Genomic DNA, 15,702 nt, shown 5'->3' with positions numbered 1-15,702 from the left:
GCCTTAGTTAGCTCTGAAGACACCCCAGTTGCAGGACCCAACCTCCTGGGAGAAACCCACAGTCATCCACTTTACAAGAGAGGGCGATCCAGGGTAAGCTAAGTGACCCTGATGGGCAGATGAAAATAGAAAGTGCAGCAAGAATCTAATACCTGAGGAAGATAGTAACCAAGGATTTAAGCCACCCTTTAGGCATCCGGGCCTTGGGAGATAAAGCCAGAGCAGGAGTTCTAGAAAGGACAGTGTACATTGATTCTGAGGAAAGGTACAACCTGCTGCTGAGTGCTTGTGAATTTACCCTCTGCGTATCTTGCATAAATATTACCTGCCATTGTGTGAATAAGCCTATCTGTGGAACTGTGATACAAAGACTGTACTCCTACCTGCTGTACAAAGTTGGATTGGTCAGTAAAGTTACGTTTGGTTCACTATATACTTGTGTACCTCCATCATTCCAACCACCAACCGGCGTGCCACCGTCCAAAGGCACTGGCGTCACGAATACAACAGGGACCTTGCCCCAGGCACTCAAAATACCTGTAACATCCAGGGCACCTCATCCACCATCAGGCCTGGTCCCTATATACAGAGCGTGCCCCAGAGGAATCGTGTCTACCTCTCCTTCACTGCCACGCGCCTGCCCAGGGTTCTCCAATACAGTGAGTACCTTCGATTGCCCATAACCGTGACCTCACTTCGTCTATACCCTGCAGGTCTGGCGTGTTGCATTAATTGGCGTCACGAACAGGATCCGAATATTCCTGCGCCATTGCAGATTTAAAAACTGTGTGCTGTAAATCATCTTAGAGTGACATGCCCCAATTGTTTTATTGAAATTTGCTGGGCCAAAGTGAACTGTAATAATTGCGGTGTGAAAATAGCATTGTGTGGACTGTTTTCTACTTATTTAAGCCACCGCTTGCTGTCAATGAATAGACAGCTATTTTGCTCAAAGATGGCCGCTTAGCTTGATTGAAATTGTTTGCTGCGTCATCTTCATCCTGAATTGGCGGTAAAAATTGGCGCCTTCTGCTAAAAGTGCGGGAAGGCTGTATGCTGGCGCCACCGCCCTGTCTGGACATTTGCATGTCTGCTGTAATGGACTCCGCCTCCCCCATACTGGAGTACCTGGGGGGCGGCCTCCCAGTGCAATGGGAGGATCTGTCTGAACTTGTTGGCGCCACCCTGTCGCTCTCCAGAGAAGGATCGAGCATGTTGAGGAGTGAGGACTGTTCTGCTGAGATGTCCGCGCCTGATTTGTTAACCATGAATGTGACTGGTGTAGAGCAAGAGGACGCTCCACCGGCCTACTCTCCGGGACCGGAGAGACCCGCCTGCCCGCCACCGAGGACGCAACCGGAGACCTACTACGGCTCCTGGAGAGACTTCTTCCAGCCCTCGTTCAAGTGGTCAGCTCTAATGGCAGAGATTCGGGAGGCCGCCATAAAGAAGACAACTAAAACCAAAATATACTATGAAGAACTGGCAAAGACCGTTCACGAGTGCCACACCGACACACAACCCCGCCTGGAAAGGAGAATGGGGTTGGTTGTGGCCTTTGACAAGGACCGAGGCTTCGGTTTCATAAAAGACTATCTGACTGGAAGAGACCTGTATGTCAATCGGAGGTCCGTCAAGCGGAGCTACCTCCCAGAACATTTACATAACCTCCGCGAGGGAGAGGAGGTTGAATTCACCCCTGCTGAGGACCACCCTGGCTGCGAGTGCGAACCTGTGTGCTCTCCAGAACCGGCCCATCCTGCCTTTCAAGAAAGGGGCTCCTTCATTGGCCCGAATGTATTTTGGCAGCCGACAGTGGTGGAGAAGAGGGTTAGCCCATGGCCCTCGCCTGAGTTGCCTCGCAGGGAGAAAACTGTCCGTGAGCTTCAGGATGCCGAGAGATTCCGAGCTACCCTGGAAAATATCCGCAGAGGGAGGAGAGCGGACGCCTCACCTGAGCCTGCAGCGGCTGCGCAGGACGAACCACCCACCTTCCAAGTGCCGACGGCGACAGCGGAGACCAGCGATCCCGACTCCGAAAGCCTGGACGACCAGATCGTGCGGCTGGAGATGAAACTGCGGGAGCTACGCCAGATTGCCTCCGCCAGGATCCGGACTCCACCTGACCTAAAAGAAAGTGGACGTAAGGACTCGGACGTCTCCGGGTCTAAGGTGAGAGTACCTGTCCCTGCCAGTCATCCCTCCTTAGTACCGGCACCTGCGGTGGGATCCTCTTACACTGTGCACCGGCGCACAGAGCCAGTCGTCCAAAAACCCACCGAACCGCTTGCAGCAGCGGTACCCAGGCCAGTGCAGCAGCCCACGATTGTTATGCCTGCTCCGGTGAGGTCAGCGACTTTGATAACCCCTAGGCCTATGGGGCCTATACCTAATAGGGGTCCGTTTATGTTGCAGTTGCCCCCCCAATACAGTGTTGTGGGCACATCCGTCTATTGAATCTCCATACAGGCCCAATATACAAATGGAGCCAGGGAGCGCCACTGATATGCAAAGTGAATATGACGTGCCCCTGTGAATTGGCCTGCTAGGCCCTTGATGTTTGCTTTATTTACCAAGGGATCCTAAAGAAGACTTAACCCTTTCAGGACAGGAGTCCTTCGTTGTTTTGGCCCTCTGTTGCTGCTGCCAGTTACCCACGGCTTAGTGGAGGCGGCAAGCCACTGAAATACCACGTGCAGCAAGGCCATCTTGTTTTACAGGACCTCCTGCCTGCTTTTCTCAGAGTGAAAACCCAGTTGTGCCTGTTTTCATAAGTTGCACTTTTAACCCTTTAACCCCCTTTTCAGGTTGATTAAGGGTATTACAGCACTTATTTCTATATGTATGCCATTTAAATAATGTGGACTATTTTATGTGCTGCTATTTTATGCAACTTGAATTTAAAAGAATTGGGCCCAGGGATAGACTCAAATGCATATGAGCCTCTGAGATTTTGCTAATATTTTAAAGAAATGTGCCCAGAGATGGACTCCACCTCGTGCGAGCCTCTGTGATTCTATCTTCCTCTCTCTTTGCATCCGCGATATCCTTACTTGGCTGTGGATTGAACAAATTTTATAAGAAAAGAACCTGGGTACGGACTCATTTTAAATGCTTTGAGCCTCCAAGAATTGTTTATTTAAATGTTTTTACATTTTTCCATGGACTACAACTGTGTTATTATGGACAATTTGCACTTATGGACTATCCTGGTATTTACTGTTACGCTGTGCCAGGTCAGCGCCCCTGTTCCCATTGTGTTATCCTGAGAGAAGAGAACGACGCCCCTTTTCACCATTACTTGCTCCTAATCCAGTGGAACTGCCTGATGTATACATATAATGTATTCTTGCAAATGTAGATGTGTTTTCCTGCTTTGCTTTATCTTCTCTATTACAGGTGCAGTATCCAGCTGTGCAGGGACCCTCCATGTTGCGCCGAGGACGGGCAACGTTATAGCGTGGGGGTATGTAGTGTCCCACTAGGTAGGGGTGGGCAGTACACAAGGGTCAATTCGTGTGCTCGTTACTCCTACTCACAAGGAACAGAAATGTCATATTTAATTCTGCATTTAATGTATGTTCTGATGTGGTTTTTACATGCAATGTACCCCTGTATGATGCAGTAGCAAGCCTAGTTGGGTGTAGTTAGACATCCCAGACACTAGAGGGAGATAGGGAGCCCCTAGTATAAATGTCCAGGCCCAGACAGGGAGAGTCAGTGCAGTGGTGTGTGTGCAGAGTCAGGTCTTGGAGGAGACAGAGGCCAGAAAGCCTGCTCCTGACATGCAGTTGGATAGCCCTGGCTGCTAGTGATGTCCAGGAGGCTAGTGAGAAGCTCCAGCCTGCCTGAGAACAAGAGAGCCTTAGTTAGCTCTGAAGACACCCCAGTTGCAGGATCCAACCTCCTGGGAGAAACCCACAGTCATCCACTTTACAAGAGAGGGCGATCCAGGGTAAGCTAAGTGACCCTGATGGGCAGATGAAAATAGAAAGTGCAGCAAGAATCTAATACCTGAGGAAGATAGTAACCAAGGATTTAAGCCACCCTTTAGGCATCCGGGCCTTGGGAGATAAAGCCAGAGCAGGAGTTCTAGAAAGGACAGTGTACATTGATTCTGAGGAAAGGTACAACCTGCTGCTGAGTGCTTGTGAATTTACCCTCTGCGTATCTTGCATAAATATTACCTGCCATTGTGTGAATAAGCCTATCTGTGGAACTGTGATACAAAGACTGTACTCCTTCCTGCTGTACAAAGTTGGATTGGTCAGTAAAGTTACGTTTGGTTCACTATATACTTGTGTACCTCCATCATTCCAACCACCAACCGGCGTGCCACCGTCCAAAGGCACTGGCGTCACGAATACAACAGGGACCTTGCCCCAGGCACTCAAAATACCTGTAACATCCAGGGCACCTCATCCACCATCAGGCCTGGTCCCTATATACAGAGCGTGCCCCAGAGGAACCGTGTCTACCTCTCCTTCACTGCCACGCGCCTGCCCAGGGTTCTCCAATACAGTGAGTACCCTCGATTGCCCATAACCGTGACCTCACTTCGTCTATACCCTGCAGGTCTGGCGTGTTGCAATTATATTACCCCGGCATCAGGGGCAAAGCTGCAGGGGAAGCTGCTGCTTTGGGACCCTGAGAGCTAGAAGGGGCCCTTCCAGGAGGAGGAGGACTAAAAGATTTTGTCAGGGCCTCCTCAACAGTATTACACTATTAAAAAACATACAGATAGTACAGACAGAGTAGGACAAGGATGGAACAGCTGCCGGGCCTGGTCTGAAAGCGAGATCTTTACTAGCCACAGGAATGGGGGCGGCATGAAAGGAAAAAGTTAGTGGGGGAGGGGGCCACATTCAAAAAATTGCTGTGGGGCCCAGTCATTTCTAGCTACGCCACTGCCCGGCGGGGTCATGTAACTAAGGGATATCAGGGTACATTTTTATACAGGAGTAATATAACTCAGGAGGCCTATCAGACACTGAAGAAGTAGTAATGAAGTACTTTGAAACACGTCTGGTGCTTTATTGATCCACTAGCTATGAGCCGCAATATTGTATAAGCATGGCTATGGATGAAGACGAATAGCGAAATTGCAATTAAGCTAACCTAAAGTCAATTTTCCCAGGTATACAGCGAGCAAAAGAGCAGACAGTCTGGAGATTATATGTAATGGGATTAACTAGCCATGCGGACTGGGACATTTCAGTCCGTCCCTTGGTTTGGCTGGACAGGCATCTGGTTGTTATGGGGCAGCAGACATTCACCATGCTGTTTGCCTCAGCATCTGCAATTTGTGTAGAAACCTATACTATATTGTTTCCATAGTATTGTTTCCATAGAATATAGATGTAAGTGAGCAGATGGATCTAGACGTGTAACATCCTTTCTTATGCGTTACAGCTTGTACAGAGTCCGAAGAAGAGGAAGAACCCAAAAAACATACTGCCCAGGGGACGGCATTTTCTTAGCCCCCCTAGCCCCCCAGCCAAAGCGTTAAAGTGGCATCAGAGATCACCAAGGTCAACCAAGCCAAGTAACTGTAAGTTTTCATGTGGAGTATGTTTGTTATACACATATAGCCTACACAGTGCCACACAATATACAGTATACCTCTACACTGTGCCACACAATATACAGTATACCTCTACACTGTGCCACACAATATACAGTATACCGCTACACTGTGTAGGGGTTATACTGTTTATTTTACAGCATGGCGCAGGGGTTATATTGTCCGGCATGGTGTAACCTCCATACATTTGATGTACAGTATACATTATAATCCTTGTACCATGCCATACAATATTCATTATAATCCATACACCATGCCACAGTATAATATACAGTATTGTTCATAAACATGCTATATAATATTATATATTATAATCCTATATATACTGTACAGCATGGTGTATGAACTATAACGTATATTGTATGGCATGAGGTAGGGTTTATAATGCATTCTGTACTACATGATGTACGGATTATACTGTATATTGTACAGTTTGGTGTATGGATTATAATGTATATTACACAGCATGGTGTAGGGGTTATACTGTGTGTATTGTAAATCATGCTGTATTATACTATATATTGTATGGCATGGTGCAGGGATTGTATTCAGTACAGCATGGTGTAGGGATTATACTGTATTGTATGGGATGGTGCATGAGTTACACTGTATGCTCTTTGATGTGACAATTATCTTAGGTTTTCCTATTGCCCTCCTGCTGCCAAGGCTTAGAGTGGACACTGCCCTTGACTAGCGCCCCCTGCTTTACATGCACCCCTGCATGTGTATATGCACCCCTGACCAGTGCCAAGACCACACTCTGCGTTCCAGGTATGCACTATTGCACATAAAAGGTACCGCCATAAAAGTTGCCAGTGTGCCACAGGTGACCCAGGCACACACTATTGCACATAAAGGATGCCATCGGTCACCTGTGGCAAAGAGGTGGCAACCCTAAGGCCATTTTCTTTTATATTTTAGAACCTGCAAAAGGTGAAAATAACAGATGGATATACGATCTTATTATTCATCACTTAATAAAAAGCAGCCATCAGATTCTGCTGCAAAGGAGCAGCAACAGGATGAAAGTCAGCATTCTAATCATCCAGATTTAGAGATTGAACATGTGGAGATAGATTCCCCAGAAAGTGATTTTTATATTGCTGAAGATGATGTGGAGGACCCTGAGCTATTACCACAGTTTGATGAATCTAGTTTGCCATCAACAAGCTCACATCAATACAGTGCTCATGTCGAATCCTCCCAATCCTGCGATTATGACCAGTCTTTGGTACATAGACACAGTGGTAGCAGCAAGAGCAAGCCACCAGGGCCCTGTGACATCAGTCAGTGTGCTACTGAAATATCCACAGACAAAATTTGGAGCAAGTTTTCGTTCTTTTCGACCTCAGTGGTTCCAGTCATTTAACTGGCTGGAATACTCAATTTCACAGGATGCAGCATACTGCTTTTCATGTAGATTTTTTTCTGTGTCCAAGTATACTCATGGAGAAATGAAAAAAGTGCCATTTATTAATGTTGGTTTCTCCAACTGGAAAAATGCAATGGAACATGAAAAGGGGATGCCACAACATGAAAATTCTACTTCCCACAAAGAATCCTGTGTAAGCTGGCAGGATTTCAAAAGAAACAAAGAAAATGATACATCCATTATGAAAGGCCTAAGTAAAGCGCTTGCCAGAGAGGTACAAGAAAACCGCCATTATATTAAGACAATTGCTGAAGTTCTTCTTTTAACAGCAAAAAACAAAATTGCGCAAAGAGAGCATCGTTACAACTCTGAAGACCTAAGTCATGGAAACTTGAGAGAGATCTTGTATTTAATTGCTAAAAAAGATTTCATTATAGAAAAGAAACTTCATGGTCCAAAAAATGCTCGGTATTTACATCCCTCCATTCAAAACGAACTTTTAGCTGTTATGGCTTTATTAGTTAGAGAAGAAATAGCAGAGAGCCTAAAAGGCAGTCCTTTTTCTATCCTGGCAGATGAGACAAAAGATCGTAGCAAAACTGAACAGCTGTCTGTTGTTGTAAGATATTTTTTTGATCAAGCTGTCCATCAGAGGTTTTTGAAATTTTATAAAGCAGAGAGCCTTGATGCTGCATCATTGACAGATTATATATTCAATGTTCTTTCTTCACTAGGGATCGATAAAAATGGGTGTGTCGGTCAAGCTTATGATGGGGCAGCAGTAATGAGTGGTAGGGTAAATGGCGTTCAAGCAAGGATTCAAAAAGAGGTGCCTACTGCTCTATATGTCCATTGCATGAATCACCGTCTAAATTTAGCTGTTGTTGACACTGTTAAAAATGTAGCCGAAGCATCTGAGTTTTTTGCAAAGATGGAGAAGCTTTATGTTTTTTCTAGTACATCTGTGGTTCACTCCGTGTTTGAGAGTGTTCAGAAACAAATGTCAAGAAAACTCATTACTCTAAAACAATTGAGTGATACAAGGTGGACATGCCAATATGCTGCATGTAAAGCTGTACTTCAGACACTCGAGCCTCTTTTGGAAACCCTTACGTTGTTAGCTGATGGGAAAAATACAGAAAGAAGAATTGAAGCCAATTCCATCCTTATGTTCATTGACTTCAATTTTATTCTATCGCTTGTGCTTTTTGAAAACCTATTAAAAAGGACACAGATGTTATCCAATATGCTACAAGCAAAAGATCTGGATTTAGCATCAGCAGTAGAGTTGAGCGGACACCTGGATGTTCGGGTTCGAGAAGTTCGGCCGAACTTCCCGAAAATGTTCGGGTTCGGGATCCGAACCCGATCCGAACTTCATCCCGAACCCGAACCCTATTGAAGTCAATGGGGACCCGAACTTTTCGGCACTAAAAAGGCTGTAAAACAGCCCAGGAAAGGGCTAGAGGGCTGCAAAAGGCAGCAACATGTGGGTAAATCCCCTGCAAACAAATGTGGATAGGGAAATGAATAAAAATTAAATAAATAAAAATTAACCAAAATCAATTGGAGAGAGGTCCCATAGCAGAGAATCAGGCTTCACGTCACCCACCACTGGAACAGTCCATTTTCATAAATTTAGGCCCAGCACACAGGCAGAGGAGAGAGGTTCCGTAACACAGAATCTGGCTTCATGTCACCAGAGAATCAGTCTTCATGTCAAAGCAGAGAATCAGGCTTCACGTCACCCACCACTGTAACAGTCCATTTTCATAAATTTAGGCCCAGCACCCAGGCAGAGGAGAGAGGTCCCGTAACAGACAATCTGGCTTCATGTCAGCAGAGAATCAGTCTTCATATCATAGCAGAGAATCAGGCTTCACGTCAGCCACCACTGCAACAGTCCATTGTCATATATTTAGGCCCAGCACCCAGGCAGAGGAGAGAGGTCCCTTAACAGAGAATCTGGCTTCATGTCAGCAGAGAATCAGTCTGCATGTCATAGCAGAGAATCAGGCTTCACGTCACCCACCACTGTAACAGTCCATTGTCATAAATTTAGGCCCTGGCACCCAGGCAGAGGAGAGAGGTCCCGTAACAGACAATCTGGCTTCATGTCAGCAGAGAATCAGTCTTCATATCATAGCAGAGAATCAGGCTTCACGTCAGCCACCACTGCAACAGTCCATTGTCATATATTTAGGCCCAGCATCCAGGCAGAAGAGAGAGGTCCCTTAACAGAGAATCTGGCTTCATGTCAGCAGAGAATCAGTCTGCATGTCATAGCAGAGAATCAGGCTTCACGTCACCCACCACTGTAACAGTCCATTTTCATAAATTTAGGCCCAGCACCCAGGCAGAGGAGAGAGGTTCCGTAACACAGAATCTGGCTTCATGTCACCAGAGAATCAGTCTTCATGTTATAGCAGAGAATCAGGCTTCACGTCAGCCACCACTGCAACAGTCCATTTTCATAAATTTAGGCCCAGCACCCAGGCAGAGGAGAGAGGTTCCGTAACACAGAATCTGGCTTCATGTCACCAGAGAATCAGTCTTCATGTCATAGCAGAGAATCAGGCTTCACGTCAGCCACCACTGCAACAGTCCATTTTCATAAATTTAGGCCCAGCACCCAGGCAGAGGAGAGAGGTTCCGTAACACAGAATCTGGCTTCATGTCACCAGAGAATCAGTCTTCATGTCATAGCAGAGAATCAGGCTTCACGCCACCCACCACTGTAACAGTCCATTTTCATAAATTTAGGCCCAGCACCCAGGCAGAGGAGAGAGGTCCCGTAACAGACAATCTGGCTTAATGTCAGCAGAGAATCAGTCTGCATGTCATAGCAGAGAATCAGGCTTCACGTCACCCACCACTGTAACAGTCCATTTTCATAAATTTAGGCCCAGCACCCAGGCAGAGGAGAGAGGTTCCGTAACACAGAATCTGGCTTCATGTCACCAGAGAATCAGTCTTCATGTCATAGCAGAGAATCAGGCTTCACGTCAGCCACCACTGCAACAGTCCATTTTCATAAATTTAGGCCTAGCACCCAGGCAGAGGAGAGAGGTTCCGTAACACAGAATCTGGCTTCATGTCACCAGAGAATCAGTCTTCATGTCATAGCAGAGAATCAGGCTTCACGTCAGCCACCACTGCAACAGTCCATTTTCATAAATTTAGGCCCAGCACCCAGGCAGAGGAGAGAGGTTCCTGTAACACAGAATCTGGCTTCATGTCACCAGAGAATCAGTCTTCATGTCATAGCAGAGAATCAGGCTTCACGCCACCCACCACTGTAACAGTCCATTATCATAAATTTAGGCCCAGCACCCAGGCAGAGGAGAGAGGTCCCGTAACAGACAATCTGGCTTCATGTCAGCAGAGAATCAGTCTGCATGTCATAGCAGAGAATCAGGCTTCACGTCACCCACCACTGTAACAGTCCATTGTCATAAATTTAGGCCCTGGCACCCAGGCAGAGGAGAGAGGTCCCGTAACAGACAATCTGGCTTCATGTCAGCAGAGAATCAGTCTGCATGTCATAGCAGAAAATTTAGGCTTCACGTCACCCACCACTGTAACAGTCCATTTTCATAAATTTAGGCCTAGCACCCAGGCAGAGGAGAGAGGTTCCGTAACACAGAATCTGGCTTCATGTCACCAGAGAATCATGTCATAGCAGAGAATCAGGCTTCACGTCAGCCACCACTGCAACAGTCCATTTTCATAAATTTAGGCCCAGCACCCAGGCAGAGGAGAGAGGTTCCGTAACACAGAATCTGGCTTCATGTCACCAGAGAATCAGTCTTCATGTCATAGCAGAGAATCAGGCTTCATGTCACCCACCACTGTAACAGTCCATTTTCATAAATTTAGGCCCAGCACCCAGGCAGAGGAGAGAGGTCCCATAACAGACAATCTGGCTTCATGTCGGCAGAGAATCAGTCTGCATGTCATAGCAGAGAATCAGGCTTCACGTCACCCAACATTGGAACAGTCCATTGGCATATATTTAGGCCCCGGCACCCAGACAGAGGAGAGGTTCATTCAACTTTGGGTAGCCTCGCAATATAATGGTAAAATGAAAATAAAAATAGGATTGAATGAGGAAGTGCCCTGGAGTCCATAATATATGGTTAAGGGGAGGTAGTTAATGTCTAATCTGGACAAGGGACGGACAGGTCCTGTGGGATCCATGCCTGGTTCATTTTTATGAACGTCAGCTTGTCCACATTGGCTGTAGACAGGCGGCTGCGTTTGTCTGTAATGACGCCCCCTGCCGTGCTGAATACACGTTCAGACAAAACGCTGGCTGCCGGGCAGGCCAGCACCTCCAAGGCATAAAAGGCTAGCTCTGGCCACGTGGACAATTTAGAGACCCAGAAGTTGAATGGGGCCGAACCATCAGTCAGTACGTGGAGGGGTGTGCACACGTACTGTTCCACCATGTTAGTGAAATGTTGCCTCCTGCTAACACGTTGCGTATCAGGTGGTGGTGCAGTTAGCTGTGGCGTGTTGACAAAAGTTTTCCACATCTCTGCCATGCTAACCCTGCCCTCAGAGGAGCTGGCCGTGACACAGCTGCCTTGGCGACCTCTTGCTCCTCCTCTGCCTTGGCCTTGGGCTTCCACTTGTTCCCCTGTCACATTTGGGAATGCTCTCAGTAGCGCGTCTACCAACGTGTGCTTGTACTCGCGCATCTTCCAATCACGCTCCAGTGCAGGAAGTAAGGTGGGCACATTGTCTTTGTACCGTGGATCCAGCAGGGTGGCAACCCAGTAGTCCGCACACGTTAAAATGTGGGCAACTCTGCTGTCGTTGCGCAGGCACTGCAGCATGTAGTCGCTCATGTGTGCCAGGCTGCCCAGGGGTAAGGACAAGCTGTCCTCTGTGGGAGGCGTATCGTCATCGTCCTGCCTTTCCCCCAGCCACGCACCAATGATGGGCCCGAGCTGCGTTGGGTGCCACCCTGCTGTGACCATGCTTCATCCTCATCCTCCTCCATCTCATCCTCGTCCTCCTCGTCCTCCAGTAGTGGGCCCTGGCTGGCCACATTTGTACCTGGCCTCTGCTGTTGAAATAAACCTCCCTCTGAGTCACTTCGAAGAGACTGGCCTGAAAGTGCTAAAAATGACCCCTCTTCCTCCTCCTCCTCCTGGGCCACCTCCTCTTCCATCATCGCCCTAAGTGTTTTCTCAAGGAGACATAGAAGTGGTATTGTAACGCTGATAACGGCGTCATCGCCACTGGCCATGTTGGTGGAGTACTCGAAACAGCGCAACAGGGCACACAGGTCTCGCATGGAGGCCCAGTCATTGGTGGTGAAGTGGTGCTGTTCCGTAGTGCGACTGACCCGTGCGTGCTGCAGCTGAAACTCCACTATGGCCTGCTGCTGCTCGCACAGTCTGTCCAGCATGTGCAAGGTGGAGTTCCACCTGGTGGGCACGTCGCATATGAGGCGGTGAGCGGGAAGGCCGAAGTTACGCTGTAGCGCAGACAGGCGAGCAGCGGCAGGATGTGAACGCCGGAAGCGCGAACAGACGGCCCGCACTTTATGCAGCAGCTCTGACATGTCGGGGTAGTTGTGAATGAACTTCTGCACCACCAAATTCAGCACATGCGCCAAGCAAGGGATGTGCGTCAAACCGGCTAGTCCCAGAGCTGCAACGAGATTTCGCCCATTATCGCACACCACCAGGCCGGGCTTGAGGCTCACCGGCAGCAACCACTCGTCGGTCTGTTGTTCTATACCCCGCCACAACTCCTGTGCGGTGTGGGGCCTGTCCCCCAAACATATGAGTTTCAGAATGGCCTGCTGACGTTTACCCCGGGCTGTGCTGAAGTTGGTGGTGAAGGTGTGTGGCTGACTGGATGAGCAGGTGGAAGAAGAGGAGGAGGAAGCTGAGTAGGAGGAGGTGGCAACAGGAGGCAAAGAATGTTGCCCTGCGATCCTTGGCGGCGGAAGGACGTGCGCCAAACAGCTCTCCGCCTGGGGCCCAGCTGCCACTACATTTACCCAGTGTGCAGTTAGGGAGATATAGCGTCCCTGGCCGTGCTTACTGGTCCACGTATCTGTGGTTAGGTGGACCTTGCCACAGATGGCGTTGCGCAGTGCACACTTGATTTTATTGGATACTTGGTTGTGCAGGGAAGGCACGGCTCTCTTGGAGAAGTAGTGGCGGCTGGGAACAACATACTGTGGGACAGCAAGCGACATGAGCTGTTTGAAGCTGTCTGTGTCCACCAGCCTAAATGACAGCATTTCATAGGCCAGTAGTTTAGAAATGCTGGCATTCAGGGCCAGGGATCGAGGGTGGCTAGGTGGGAATTTACGCTTTCTCTCAAATGTTTGTGAGATGGAGAGCTGAACGCTGCCGTGTGACATGCTTGAGACGCTTGGTGACGGAGGTGGTGGTGTTGGTGGTATATCCCCTGTTTGCTGGGCGGCAGGTGCCAACGTTCCTCCAGAGGCGGAGGAAGAGGCCGAGGCGGCAGCAGCAGAAGAGGCCAAGGCGGCGGCAGCAGCAGAAGAGACCGAGGCGGCAGCAGCAGAAGAGGTAGCAGGGGGAGCCTGAGTGACTTCCTTGTTTTTAAGGTGCTTACTCCACTGCAGTTCATGCTTTGCATGCAGGTGCCTGGTCATGCAGGTTGTGCTAAGGTTCAGAACGTTAATGCCTCGCTTCAGGCTCTGATGGCACAGCGTGCAAACCACTCGGGTCTTGTCGTCAGCACATTGTTTGAAGAAGTGCCATGCCAGGGAACTCCTTGAAGCTGCCTTTGGGGTGCTCGGTCCAGATGGCGGCGGTCAGTAGCAGGCGGAGTCTCTTGGCGGCGGGTGTTCTGCTTTTGCCCACTGCTCCCTCTTTTGCTACGCTGTTGGCTCGGTCTCACCACTGCCTCTTCCTCCGAACTGTGAAAGTCAGTGGCACGACCTTCATTCCATGTGGGGTCTAGGACCTCATCGTCCCCTGCATCGTCTTCCACCCAGTCTTGATCCCTGACCTCCTGTTCAGTCTGCACACTGCAGAAAGACGCAGCAGTTGGCACCTGTGTTTCGTCATCATCAGAGACATGCTGAGGTGGTATTCCCATGTCCTCATCATCAGGAAACATAAGTGGTTGTGCGTCAGTGCATTCTATGTCTTTCACCGCTGGGGAAGGGCTAGGTGGATGCCCTTGGGAAACCCTGCCAGCAGAGTCTTCAAACAGCATAAGAGACTGCTGCATAACTTGAGGCTGAGACAGTTTCCCTGGTATGCATGCGGGTGATGTGACAGACTGATGGGCTTGGTTTTCAGGCGCCATCTGTGCGCTTTCTGCAGAAGACTGGGTGGGAGATAATGTGAACGTGCTGGATCCACTGTTGGCCACCCAATTGACTAATGCCTGTACCTGCTCAGGCCTTACCATCCTTAGAACGGCATTGGGCCCCACCATATATCGCTGTAAATTCTGGCGGCTACTGGGACCTGAGGTAGTTGGTACACTAGGACGTGTGGATGTGGCAGAACGGCCATGTCCTCTCCCAGCACCAGAGGGTCCACTAACACCACCACGACCATGTCCACGTCCGCGTCCCTTACTAGATGTTTTCCTCATTGTTATGGTTCACCACAACAACAAAAATATTATTTGGCCCAATGTATTGTATTCAAATTCAGCTGGATATAAATTTGAGGCCTAGTATTTAGGCGCTGGGTGACAGGTATGGGTTTACTGACAGAATTAGACTTGGAAATGCACAGTAGCGGGTGTGTGAAGTTATTCTGAATGTCCCTATGTGCACCTTCAATATGATCTACCCTTTTAGGGATAGATTTCAAATAGCTCTGATACAGCAGAAACCACTAAATTTTTAAATTGCTAAATTGGGAATTGTATTTCAACCCAGAACAAGAAATGTGCTTGAACGGACACTAAATAACTCGCCCAGCTACAGCAGTAACAACAGATTTAGCTGGATATAAATTTGAGGCCTAGTATTTAGGCGCTGGGTGACAGGTATGGGTTTACTGACAGAATTAGACTTGGAAATGCACAGTAGCGGGTGTGTGAAGTTATTCTGAATGTCCCTATGTACACCTTCAATATGATCTACCCTTTTAGGGATAGATTTCAAATAGCTCTGATAAGGCAGAAACCACTAAATTTTTAAATTGCTAAATTGGGAATTGTATTTCAACCCAGAACAAGAAATGTGCTTGAACGGACACTAAATAACTCGCCCAGCTACAGCACTAACGACAGATTTAGCTAGATATAAATTTGAGGCCGAGTATTTAGGCGCTGGGTGACAGGTATGGGTTTACTGACAGAATTAGACTTGGAAATGCACAGTAGCGGGTGTGTGAAGTTATTCTGAATGTCCCTATGTGCACCTTCAATATGATCTACCCTTTTAGGGATAGATTTCAAATAGCTCTGATACAGCAGAAACCACTAAATTTTTAAATTGCTAAATTGGGAATTGTATTTCAACCCAGAACAAGAAATGTGCTTGAACGGACACTAAATAACTCGCCCAGCTACAGCACTAACGACAGATTTAGCTGGATATAAATTTGAGGCCGAGTATTTAGGCGCTGGGTGACAGGTATGGGTTTACTGACAGAATTAGACTTGGAAATGCACAGTAGCGGGTGTGTGAAGTTATTCTGAATGTCCCTATGTGCACCTTCAATATGATCTACCCTTTTAGGGATAGATTTCAAATAGCTCTGATACAGCAGAAACCACTAAATTT

Source organism: Bufo gargarizans, chromosome 1 (genome assembly GCF_014858855.1).
Source record: "Bufo gargarizans isolate SCDJY-AF-19 chromosome 1, ASM1485885v1, whole genome shotgun sequence".
NCBI lineage: Eukaryota > Metazoa > Chordata > Amphibia > Anura > Bufonidae > Bufo > Bufo gargarizans.
The sequence above is the reverse complement of the archived record's forward strand: the minus strand, read 5'-3'. Positions refer to the sequence as shown.